General features: G+C 42.9%; 1 pseudogene; it reads right to left on the reverse strand.

The window, feature by feature from the left end:
- Window positions 1-4,861: 4,861 nt before the first annotated feature.
- LOC121322232 lies at window positions 4,862-8,339 on the reverse strand (annotated as a pseudogene).
- Window positions 8,340-12,914: the final 4,575 nt, after the last annotated feature.

The following is a 12,914-nucleotide window of genomic DNA, read 5'->3' on the forward strand; positions in this document are numbered from 1 at the left end:
CTAGCCTTTAGGACCCGCCTCTGGAACTTCCTGCAGATAGCACAGAATGCTCTGTCGGACAGAGCCGAAGCAGCATGTTCTGGACCCAGGCATGAAACACAGAATTCATGTGGGTCCTCTGAGGGCATGTTCCGGCTACAAGAGCCACATTTGTAAAAACCCGACATAATGCAGAGCACTTGCCCGGGTTGCACGGTGGGCACAAATGTGCACAGGGCACAGGAGCGGGTATGCGCACGGGGTGCACAAACAGATGGGCACCGATGAGTGCACAGGGTGCTCGGATGCGTGGGCGCACGGGCACCGATGTGCGCAGATAGATGTACCGGCACGGATATGCATGGGACACGGGTGTGCACGGGCAAGGAAGTGCACAGGTGCCCATGCATTGCATGGGCACGGCCGCATGTCGCTGCAAGGGTGTGGTGAGACACACTTTGGCAATAATCCCTCAGAAAACTTTTAGATCGGGAGATCTAAGCTAACACACAGGGTAAAAACTCAGTATGCAGCCAGCTATGGTCTAATAAAGACCACTGCTATAGTGCTCCGTCTGGCCCACGGCCAACACACACACACACACACCTCGTGTTTCTCTCTAAAACAAAGAAAACTAAATGTTAGTACAAGTAATAAAATATACAAGTAATAACAAAAAGCTCTCAAATAATAATAATAATAATAATAATATAATAATAATAATAATAATAATAATAATGAGCGAGACAGACTCAAAGAGTCAGCAAGCTGAAAAGAGCGAGAACGCTTGAATAAGCGACTCAGCCGAGTGCATAAGTGGCAGTGCCAGCCGACACGACGAATACAAGAGCTAAAGGCGGGCGCAAAAATCAACCGAACCCTGTGAATTGTGGCCCGCGCTCAGCGAACGTAACTTCAGTGAGATAAACCCAGGGAAGGGGCAGCCGCCAGCTTCCCGTGCACAATTAAGGCAATGCAGGGTACAAACACTGAATTTTTTAATAACCAGAGTGTTGTAGAACAACAAATAGATTAAGCTCAATCCCGATCAGCAGCTGAAAGCAAAAGAGGCTGAGCTTCCTACACTCTGCATAGTCATTCAGCACCCGAGGGGCAGGCGCTGAAGTCAGAGCTACGGAGGCCTAAAGGCAGCTTTTATATTAAGCTCAGCATAATTCTATCACCTGACGGCGATATCCATTGTTGTCTGTTTTCAAATTGAAAGAGCAATGCCTGACAGAAAAATGGAGCCCAACCATTGTAGTTCCAATATTAGCCACAAGATGTTGCACCATACTTACAAAGTGCATACATGTAGATACTACATTCTGCACAACAATACAGGGCTTCCGTGCACACTGCTTCCCTGCACAAAACCATGTCCCTTATATCATAGTCTCGTATCTTGTAAAACACTTTGTGATGGTGGTCCACCATGAAAGGCGCTATATAAAAATAAATATTATTATTATTATTATTATTATTATTATTATTATTATTATTATTATTATTATTATTATTATTAGGTCAGTTAACAAACATATTTTGTTCTGACAGAATTAAAAATGATTTTATGCACCCCCCCCACCAAGGCTGAAAGTTCAAACCTAGACCTATTAGCATCATGAAATAACTAGGCCAACACATGCCTGTATGCACAAGTAAAAATATAAAATTGCAATACAAACACACAGGTTCCTTCATATAACCCCAGCTTCTGATATATTCAATAAATTGTGATAAAGAATGACCTTGGCAGGTTTTATCATGGTTTGAATGTGCTCCATTAGATGTATAAATGTAATTAGAGTATAAATGTAATTGTGATCCAGACAAACAGGTGGATAGCATCCACATACTAGTACCTGCAGATTCTAATATATTTCATAAGTTACATCCGAAGCAAGCTTCATCAGAACTAGCCAAGCTCTTCTTAAGTACATGTAAAGAAAGGGTGACATATCTTGAGATGAACATTATGTAATATCCTTTTCCAAAATATGCTTTAATACTGCAGCTGACTTATTACAGTATTATGGAATTAACTACCTTTTAGTTAAGTGTCAGGGGAATACAGCACAGTGGCACTGATTTTTAAAAGGATAGCAAAATTGATCAGGCAAAAAGTCAGGAAAGCAGAGCCACTGAAAAAGCAATGCTATTAAACACTTTTATTTAAACAAAATAAAGCCAAACTAATGATTTACAACACGTTTTTGCTTCTGGCTGTTACCCAATATAAACCAGCCTACATGAAGAGGTAGGTGTTTTTTTTTGTCTTATTCCTTTAAATTAAAACAGAATAAAATAACAGTGTGACAGGGACACCACACTCCGCCACATACTTTGTTCATCTTTACCTCGTGAAAAAAAAGACACTTTAGAACATAAGAACATAAGAAAGTTTACAAACGAGAGGAGGCCATTCGGTCCATCTTGCTCGTTTGGTTGTTAGTAGCTTATTGATCCCAAAATCTCATCAAGCAGCTTCTTGAAGGATCCCAGGGTGTCAGCTTCAACAACATTACTGGGGAGTTGATTCCAGACCCTCACAAGTCTCTGTGTAAAAAAGTGTCTCCTATTTTCTGTTCTGAATGCCCCTTTTTCTAAACTCCATTTGTGACCCCTGGCCCTTGTTTCTTTTTTCAGGCTGAAAAAGTCCCTTGGGTCGACACTGTCAATACCTTTTAGAATTTTGAATGCTTGAATTAGGTCGCCACGTAGTCTTCTTTGTTCAAGACTGAACAAATTCAATTATTTTAGCCTGTCTGCATATGACATGCCTTTTAAGCCCGGAATAATTCTGGTCGCTCTTCTTTGCACTCTTTCTAGAGCAGCAATATCTTTTTTATAGCGAGGTGACCAGAACTGAACACAATATTCAAGATGAGGTTTTACTAGTGCATTGTACAGTTTTAACATTACTTCCCTTGATTTAAATTCAACACTTTTCACAATGTATCCGAGCATCTTGTTAGCCTTTTTTATAGCTTCCCCACATTGTCTAGATGAAGACATTTCTGAGTCAACAAAAACTCCTAGGTCTTTTTCATAGATTCTTTCTCCAATTTCAATATCTCCCATATGATATTTATAATGTACATTTTTATTTCCTGCGTGCAGTACCTTACACTTTTCTCTATTAAATGTCATTTGCCATGTGTCTGCCCAGTTCTGAATCTTGTCTAGATCATTTTGAATGACCTTTGCTGCTGCAACAGTGTTTGCCACTCCTCCTACTTTAGTGTCGTCTGCAAATTTAACAAGTTTGCTTACTATACCAGAATCTAAATCATTAATATAGACAACAATGTAAGCTGTATTAACTTTTAAAACATCATATCCTGTCTGGCCAAAATGTTGTTTCATTTCAGCATTTTATAAAATACTGGGAATTGTTGAACTTTCCTGCGGTGAGATGATATTGCATTTCCCTTGTTTTAATGACTCAGTGAACTCTTTTGGCCAGTTTCTATGCATTGATCTTTTTGAATAGGTCACATTACAAGGAACTTATCAACATGCAATTTCAGCTTGAGTGAGCAAAGCCGAAGAGTGAGAGCAGTGCATGTGAGAGATGAGATGGGTTCCCAATGCTATCCAGTTACAATCTGCAGCCTATTCACTGAAGGAATTATGAGCTTGAAGAATTATATATTTTTAAAGATCTAATTGCATGCTTTAAGTTCAAGCAGTCCTTTTAGAGTGAAATTGTACCCACCCCTTCAACAGGTCCTTTCCAGTCATGAACCAATCAGTTGCTTTCTTGACTGACATGCTTTGCAGTCTGAGTTACATGCTTTGCAGTCTGAGTTACACATGCTTTGACCCCAAAAACACTACAGGTGGAATGACCTAGGAAGTGAAACAATGATAAGGAAGTGATAACAATAACAACCTAAAAGTAAGGCATGCAAGAGAGTTATTTAACCTAGTATGGTATAAGATACAATTTTTTTAAATAAAAATACATTTCTGTAACATGTTTTCAGAATTGCACATGAGATCTATGAAGCAATGTAAGTGCAATATTTAGAGCAATTTCAGCATGCCTCGTTAAGCTGAGCCACTGTGAAACGTCTAAAAGTTTTGATAGTACATTGAGCAAGCCTTATCAAGATCAACACTAAAAGGCAATTTGTGACTTTTTGTGACGAGATCATTAATACAAAAGTAGTAACACAAAAGATGAATTTAGGAATGAAAAGCGTGTTATTGTTTGTTATCAAAATCAGTTCCTGCTTGCTCTGTTGCTATAGGGCTGATGTACAAATCCCTATAAAAAACAATTGACAGAACTTTTTTTTTTAAAGCACGTTTATAGTTTAATCAACCTGCTTGTAAGATGCAGATATGTCCCAATGTTATGTTTTCAGTGAAAAGAAACAACTTATGTTCTTGTAAAAAGTGAGTTGTGTTATTGAGAAAGAGAATGATATCCAAGGAAGATTTGTAGTTGGGTATTGATTTAAAATATGCTTTGCCATTAAACTGTAGTGTATATGTACTAGAATGAAATAACTACAGTGTTAAAGGTAAGGCACATTGTATACTCAGTACACTTTTTTAAACCGAAGGGTCCCCGACAAACTGCAATAGAATTGTATTGGATGAATTAAGCATAGTAGCAATACTTTCTGTATTTAGATTATACCTTTTTGATACGAAATTTCAACACACCGTTGTTATTGTTCATTTTTATTATGAAAATTATATCCAGACTTTTATTATTCACAATTTAAAACATTAACCTGGTATTTTATAATCTGCTGATATTATGAAAGAAAGCAAAAATAAAGATTTAAAAAGTTAGCTTAAAATATGTATTTTAATTTAGGATTGATCAAGATTTTATTATGAAACAAAAATAATGACTCCACAAATATTTCAGTATCCATTGTACCATAAAGCTCATGCAAAGCTCATTGCACTCAGAGCAAGTCTGGATACTGGTCTTCATCTTAATACTCCTCTCCTTCCTCATCTTCATCTCCCATGCTGTCTGTTCCAACCTCTCATAGTCCTTCTCCAGGGCAGCCATGTCCTCTCTGGCCTCAGAGAACTCTTCTTCCTCCATACCCTCCCCCACATACCAGTGGATGAAGGCACGCTTGGCGTACATCAGGTCGAACTTATGGTCCAGGCGGGCCCAGGCCTCAGCGATGGCGGTGGTGTTGCTCAGCATGCACACAGCCCTCTGAACCTTGGCCAGGTCACCCCCAGGCACCACGGTGGGAGGCTGGTAGTTGATGCCCACCTTGAAACCAGTGGGGCACCAGTCCACAAACTGGATGCTTCTCTTCGTCTTCATTGTGGCGATAGCAGAGTTGACATCTTTGGGCACCACGTCTCCACGATACAGCAGGCAGCAGGCCATGTACTTGCCGTGTCGGGGGTCGCATTTCACCATCTGGTTGGTTGGCTCAAAGCAGGCGCTGGTGATGTCAGCAACAGAGAGCTGTTCATGGTAGGCCTTCTCAGCAGAGAGAACCGGGGCGTAGGTGGCCAGGGGGAAGTGAATAGGGGGAAGGGTACCAAGTTGGTCTGGAACTCTGTCAGGTCAACATTCAGGGCACCATCAAAATGCAGAGAGGCAATAATGGAGGAGACAATTTGACCAATGAGATGGTTCAGGTTGGTGTAGGATGGGCGCTCAATGTCCAGGTTCCTGCGGCAGATATCATAGATGGCCTCATTGTCTACCATGAAGGCACAGTCTGAGTGCTCCAGGGTGGTGTGGGTGGTCAGGATAGAGTTGTACGGCTCAACAACAGCTGTGGAGATCTGGGGAGCTGGATACACTGCAAACTCCAGTTTAGACTTCTTGCCATAGTCAACAGAGAGACGTTCCATCAGCAGGGAGGTGAAACCAGAACCGGTACCACCACCAAAGCTATGGAAGATTAGGAAGCCTTGAAGACCTGTGCACTGGTCAGCCTGGGGAAAAAAAAAAAACTCCATGGTCAAAATCTACAGAATGATTAGAGCAGGGGTCAAAACTAATTATGTGCTGTGCTTACAATTGATAACTCCATAAGCTCTGCCATCTGAGTTGGAAATACTTAATTCACCCCCAAAACACTGAGAAGCAACAAAGCGTTGAAAGAGATGCATAAGAAATATCACCAGTTTACGGGTCCTGTCAAGCACCAGGTCGATGATCTCCTTGCCGATGGTGTAATGCCCGCGGGCGTAGTTGTTAGCAGCGTCCTCCTTGCCAGTGATGAGCTGCTCAGGATGGAACAGCTGATGGTAGATTCCAGTACGAACCTCATCTGAGAACAAGAAAGTTGTTGTTAACCTGGGAAACAGTGTACTTAAAAAAGGACAGTGGCTGGTAATCAGGATCTCTGCTTGAATTAGCTTTGTTTGATTTGTGCTGTGAAGACTATCAAGAGAAAATGTATCAAACTAAAGTGAGAAGGGTATGTCTAATGCTTTTTTTTTTTGCCCTTCTGTTTTTCATTTCATTAACTTGTCAGTATTATTTATTTTCAACTGACGCCTTTATCCAAGGCGACTTGCAAGACTATTAGAAGAAAAGCCATTTTGTTCAAGGCACAAAGCCTTACCAATCACAGTGGGCTCCAGGTCCACAAAGACTGCTCTGGGGACATGTTTCCCAGCTCCAGTCTCACTGAAGAAGGTGTTGAAGGAATTGTCTCCTCCACCGATGGTCTTGTCGCTGGGCATCTGCCCATCAGGCTGGATCCCATGCTCCAGGCAGTAGAGCTCCCAGCAGGCATTACCCATCTGGACACCGGCTTGACCAACATGAATGGAGATACACTCACGCTGGAGAGAAAAAGATTTGGTTAAGATTTAGCTTGATAAATCCAATTAGGAAAATGGCGCACTTTAGAAACATTGCATATTCTTGAAGAATACAGCCTTCTCGTTCTGCCTAATATTAAAATTATCACTTAAATATTATTTTACTTACTGATTACATTTTTTATGGTAAACTTACTCTGAATTAGGCCTACAATGATAAAAAATGATTACAGAAAGCAATGCGTTTAATAGGAAAATAACTGACAGACTATCAGAGCTGTTTACTTATCAATTTGCTTTTTTTTTGTGAAAGAAAGATTAGATTAGATTTATATAGCATACTTTTTAACTGTGTGATTCAGCTGAGGTATACCAAGCACATTTTAAAATTCCCCTACAGGGGTAGCCGACATTCTGAAGCTAAATCCCACCTCGGAAAGTCATAAAATGACTGTTGCAAAGCTGTAATAACAACAGGGCAGCACTTGGGGTGGCTAGAAAATGGTTCTTGTATTTGTAAAGGCTTTGCATATAATGCCACTTTTCTGCCAGTGGCCATGTTTGTGGGATTGATAGCATAGACCAGTACGACTCCTTTATGTTAAAGCAATTGCAGCACTACATGACGATTAGCATCAGGGTTTCAAATAGATGGCTAATCCCTGTGCGCAACAGCAGTGCCACTATTTTAACACATTTTCATTTTTAAAAAAATTGTAACTACCTCTAAATTATTTGAAACTAAATTAACATATTTGTTTAAAAAAAAGAATCAGTTGATTACAAAGATCTTTCTAGCAATAATCAATTGGTTGTAATTTTCAAATAATTTTTTTTCTCATACACATTTGCACAAAAAAAACCCAAAAACTGTATTTTAAAATGTTCAAAACATTCAAGAAAAAAATAATAAATGTGAGTTCTGAAAACAGGGCCCTGAAAACCCCTATAAAAAAATGTGGGCCTTAGCTGTATAAATTAGGACACATTGGTATTTTAGGGCATTTACTTTAGGTATGATCTCTTAACAAATGTGTCATTTGTATAAAGCATAGGCATATATAAAGTGCGTATCAACTCACCATTTTCAGTCCTTTGTTGCTTCAGGCCGACGTTAAGGATTCAGAATGAAAAGGCAGTGGTGTAGGGCTGGGGCTGAGCCCTGTGCTGACGGGAACTTCAGCTAGCACAAGAAGGGGATGTCTCTTTTTGTATTAGAACATGCCTCCTAGACTCAACTGAATAAAGCGCTTACCTCCCCCATACCACTAACACAAAAGACACATTGCAGCTTTTGGTAACTTCAAGCATCCCCCACTATCCCAGCTTAGCCCAAGAAATCCACAAAGCTAAACTAATGTATGTTTGCAGTATAATATGTAGAGCATCTAGTAGTGTGTTGCTGTACAAAGAAAGCTGAAAAGAATAGATGCTGCCTGCAATGGGGGATGTAGGGTGGTGATGTGAAAAGAGAAGGGGTGTTAATAGTTAACCAGTGTTATCCAATGGTTAAGTGTTTATCATTTTAATAATATTTTTTTATATAGCGCCTTTCATAGTGGACCACCATCACAAAGTGCTTTACAAATTACGAAATTAGGCTATGTGAACTATGCATCAGCTGCAGAGTCACTTACAACAATGCCTCACCCGAAAAACAGAGCACAGGGAGGTTAAGTGACTTGCTTAGGGTCACACAGTGAGTCAGAGTCTGAATCGGGGATGTCCTGGTTTTAAGCCTGTTTCTTTAACCACTGGACCACACAGCCTCCATTTAAACATTTAAATATTGTGATAAATATGCATATAAACTATATAGCTTTGGCCAAAAGTTTTGCATCACCTAGAATTTTAGGATTGAGACTTTTTTTTTTTTTTCAAATGCATATACAGTATGACTATAACTTAGATATTTTATTTACTATTGTGTAATCAAAGAAACTACCAATGATATTGCAAAAGTCTACCGGAAGCCAGATAGTCGTACAATATTTTAATGTTAGATTTTGAAATGTCACATTTTTTGTTAAGTATGGAAAACTACAAAGTGATATTATAACGTTTTCAGGTTCTGGCTTTATGGAGGCAGATGGAGGCAGTGATTGTAGTGAATGGATGATGTCAGCCTGTATTTATTTAGAATAAAGGATAGAGGGGTAAAAGAGCACAGGATAGGCAGAAGTATGTGGGGAGGGGTTGGACACACACACACACACACACACACTGCTCTCTTGATGCAGTTCCTCTGGGTCATCACTTGGACTCCTGTCTGGCTTCCCTTCTCCTTCTCACAGTCGCCCCTATGGCTCGCCCTCTTCCTTCCTTCCACAAGGTTCCTAAGGGGGGTAATGGCACAATGGTGGTCAGGGCCCGTCTCTCGGCTGGCTGTATTAAGAACATAACAACATAAGAAAGTTTACAAACGAGAGGATGCCATTCAGCCCATCTTGCTTGCTTGGTTGTTAGTAGCTTATTGATCCCAGAATCTCATCAAGCAGCTTCTTGAAGGATCCCAGGGTGTCAGCTTCAACAACATTACTGGGGAGTTGATTCCAGACCCTCACAATTCTCTGTGTAAAAAAGTGCCTCCTACACGGAGGATTTTAATGACAATACCTTTTAGAATTTTGAATGTTTGAATTAGGTCGCCACGTAGTCTTCTTTGTTCAAGACTGAACAGATTCAATTCTTTTAGCCTGTCTGCATATGACATGCCTTTTAAGCCCGGAATAATTCTGGTCGCTCTTCTTTGCACTCTTTCTAGAGCAGCAATATCTTTTTTACAACGAGGTGACCAGAACTGCACACAATATTCAAGATGAGGTCTTACTAGTGCATTGTACAGTTTTAACATTACTTCCCTTGATTTAAATTCAGCACTTTTCACAATGTATCCGAGCATCTTGTTAGCCTTTTTTATAGCTTCCCCACATTGTCTAGATGAAGACATTTCTGAGTCAACAAAAACTCCTAGGTCTTTTTCATAGATTTCTTCTCCAATTTCAATATCTCCCATATGATATTTATAATGTACATTTTTATTTCCTGCGTGCAGTACCTTACACTTTTCTTTATTAAATGTCATTTGCCATGTGTCTGCCCAGTTCTGAATCTTGTCTAGATCATTTTGAATGACCTTTGCTGCTACAACAGTGTTTGCAACTCCTCCTACTTTTGTGTCGTCTGCAAATTTAACAAGTTTCCTTACTATACCAGAATCTAAATCATTAATGTAGATTAGGAATAGCAGAGGACCTAATACTGATCCCTGTGGTACACCACTGGTTACCACACTCCATTCTGAGGTTTTTCCTCTAATCAGTACTTTCTGTTGTCTACATGTTAACCACTCCCTAATCCATGTACATGTATTTCCTTGAATTTCATCTGCGTTCAGTTTGAGAATTAATCTTTTGTGCGGGACTTTGTCAAAATAAACCATATCATATGCTTTGCAATTATCCATTATCGATGTTGCATCCTCAAAAAAATCAAGCAAGTTAGTTAAACACGATCTCCCTTTCCTAAAACCATGTTGACTGTCTCCCAGGACCCTGTTATCATATAGGTAATTTTCCATTTTGGATCTTATTATAGTTTCCATAAGTTTGCATATAATAGAAGTCAGGCTTACTGGTCTGTAGTTACCTGGTTCAGTTTTGTTTCCCTTTTTGTGGCTCGGTATTACGTTTGCAATTTTCCAGTCTGTCGGTACCACCCCTGTGTCAAGTGACTGCTGCATGATTTTGGTTAGCAGTTTGTAAATTACTTCTTTCATTTCTTTGAGTACTACTGTTAACAGTGGATAGTGGTGGTTCTCTCTCTTCCTTTATATTTACATCAGTTCGCTTGTCGTCTCCCTCTCCCCCTACTCGTGTCATTCCCCGCTGCTCTTATATGCTGGCCCACCCCCTCTCACTTCTCAGATCAGGTTGGAAGAGATCTCTTGGCAGCCTTTCTCCTCGCCACCTGTCCATCACGGGGGCCCTCTGAGATTCCCGCCACCTCTCGAGGTCATTGCACTGCCCCTTCTAAACAGTGAACCGTCCCTGTCACTGTCGCATTTACTCCAGGAACCGCTGAGGGATCTGCTGTGAACGGCAGCTGCCCAGGGGATGGACTGCCCCCTGCCTGAGCAGACCTCCCCTCCCGGCCCCTTCTTTCACGGTGTCCTCCTACAGCGGAGCCCAGCCGACACGGCGGGACCATGTCTGTATCTGTTCAGCACCACTAGGTGACTTAATGCATCCACCAGACTCTCCTTCGTGGGGCTCCCCTGGCCCCATCCCTCCCTCTTCTGGTCTGGTGCTTTCCCCTGGTCAAAGCGTGACTGGCCGCCCTCTGTGCCACATCTGGACCTGTTACTGTACATCACGCCAGAGAACCGTGCCAGTACCTTACATGTACCCGCCCAGTGGCTATCCAACTTGGGGCTCCTTTGTTTCTTCCTCTTAGGGCAGTGCACTCAAGTTCCACTTGTTTAAAGTCCTGTCCCTGACTTCAGACATTGTAACGTCCACTTCTGCCACATGCCAGCCCCAATGAGATGGTCCCTCATGAACCGGTGAACCCTGTTGAGCCAGTCCTGGAGCCGCTAGATGTACTCTGGCCCTGCTGGTGAGCACAGTTCCTCTCCTGAGGGTCTTCCAAATACAAGGTCCGCCGGGGTCCGCAGCTCCCTTCCCAGCATGACCAGCCTGCACCCTGTGGACTCCTGTACAGCCGACCAGTATGGCAGGAGGGCCAAGGATAGGTACTGGTCCCAATCCCGCTGATCCCGACTGGTCCACAGCAGGAGCTGGATGGGTAGCGTCCGATTGAACCGCTCAACCATGCCATTGCTCCATGGCTGAAGAGGGGTGGTGTGGGTCTTCTTCACAATGCAGCTCTTCAGGCATCCCAAATTGGCAGAACATACCCTCCAGCAAGGCAGTAGCAATGGTGGTTGCACACTGGTCCAACAAGGCGTAAGCCATGGGCCACTTGGAAAGTAGTAGCAGAAAACCCTCAGCCTCTGCAAGGTCTTGGTCACCCCAAAGTGTCCAGCTGCTGGTGCCCTGCGCATGGCCTGCAACACATGCTCCCTAGGGACGGCAGGAACCACCACCTGCCACCACAGTTGATGCCAGGTGGCGCCACAGATGGCAGAGGTTCCCGTCATGCAGGCTCAGCTTGTCCCACTGTCCTACAAGGCCCTTTACTGCCTTGGAAAGGGATGCCACTTCCTCCCATGTCGGCTACTGGCCCTCAATCAGTCTAGCCATGAAGATGCCCAGTTCCAGGTCAGCTGCCTGCAGCTGTCACAATTTGTCAACTGTTTGTCCTCCAGTGACCCCTGGACCACAATGACAACAATGGCTCACTTCGGAGTCACCTTGGTGGTCTCTCTTTCTTCAAGGCGGGCGCAGTGCCGGTGTGGAACGGGGGAAGTTCAACTCCAGGAGGAGGCCCTGCGAGACCTCTGCCAGTGCAGAAGAGAAGGACTCAGCTCAGAACAACAGGAGCAATTGGAGGAGCTGGCCCATGAATACCAGGACTGCTTTGCTGCCAAAGCAAAGGACTGTACCCGCATCAACTGGTCCAACACCATATAGACATAGGGGGCTGGCACAATAGCAGGCAGGCTGGTATGCTTGCTGGTAGGCAGCAGGGCTGACCGGCGGGCAGGCTTACGGGCTGGCATGGTAGCTGGCAGGCTCGCTGGCTGGCAGGCTGGTAGGCTGGAGAACAGGCAGCTGAGTTGGTCAGTGGGCAGTCTTGCTGGTTGGCATGGTAGTTGGCACCTCTTTTGGGCTAGTGTCTTCAGCAGGGCTTGCTAGTTGTGGGCATCGCGCCTGCAGGTGTCCAAGCTGATTGCAATGCAAGCACTAATGGCAGTCCTGTATGGCCGTGCTTGATAACACCTGATGGGGGCTGCTCCCAGGTTGGTGCTCGCTGTTGCTGTGCGGTCCTGGGCAGCAACACGGGTGGTCTCAAGCATCTGCTCCAGGTGGCGGCCCTCAGTGATAAACTCTTTTAGTGACAGAAACAGGTGTTCCCTCTCCAATAGCCTCAAACACGTAATAGAACGCTTCCCAACTACTCGTGCCATCGAATTTAACCACTTTCACCCAGGGAAGCCCATGGGAACTTCCAAGCTGTAGATATGGATCTATGACAGC

The sequence above is a fragment of the Polyodon spathula genome, chromosome 10 (assembly GCF_017654505.1).
Source record: "Polyodon spathula isolate WHYD16114869_AA chromosome 10, ASM1765450v1, whole genome shotgun sequence".
In the NCBI taxonomy this organism is placed as follows: Eukaryota; Metazoa; Chordata; class Actinopteri; order Acipenseriformes; family Polyodontidae; genus Polyodon; species Polyodon spathula.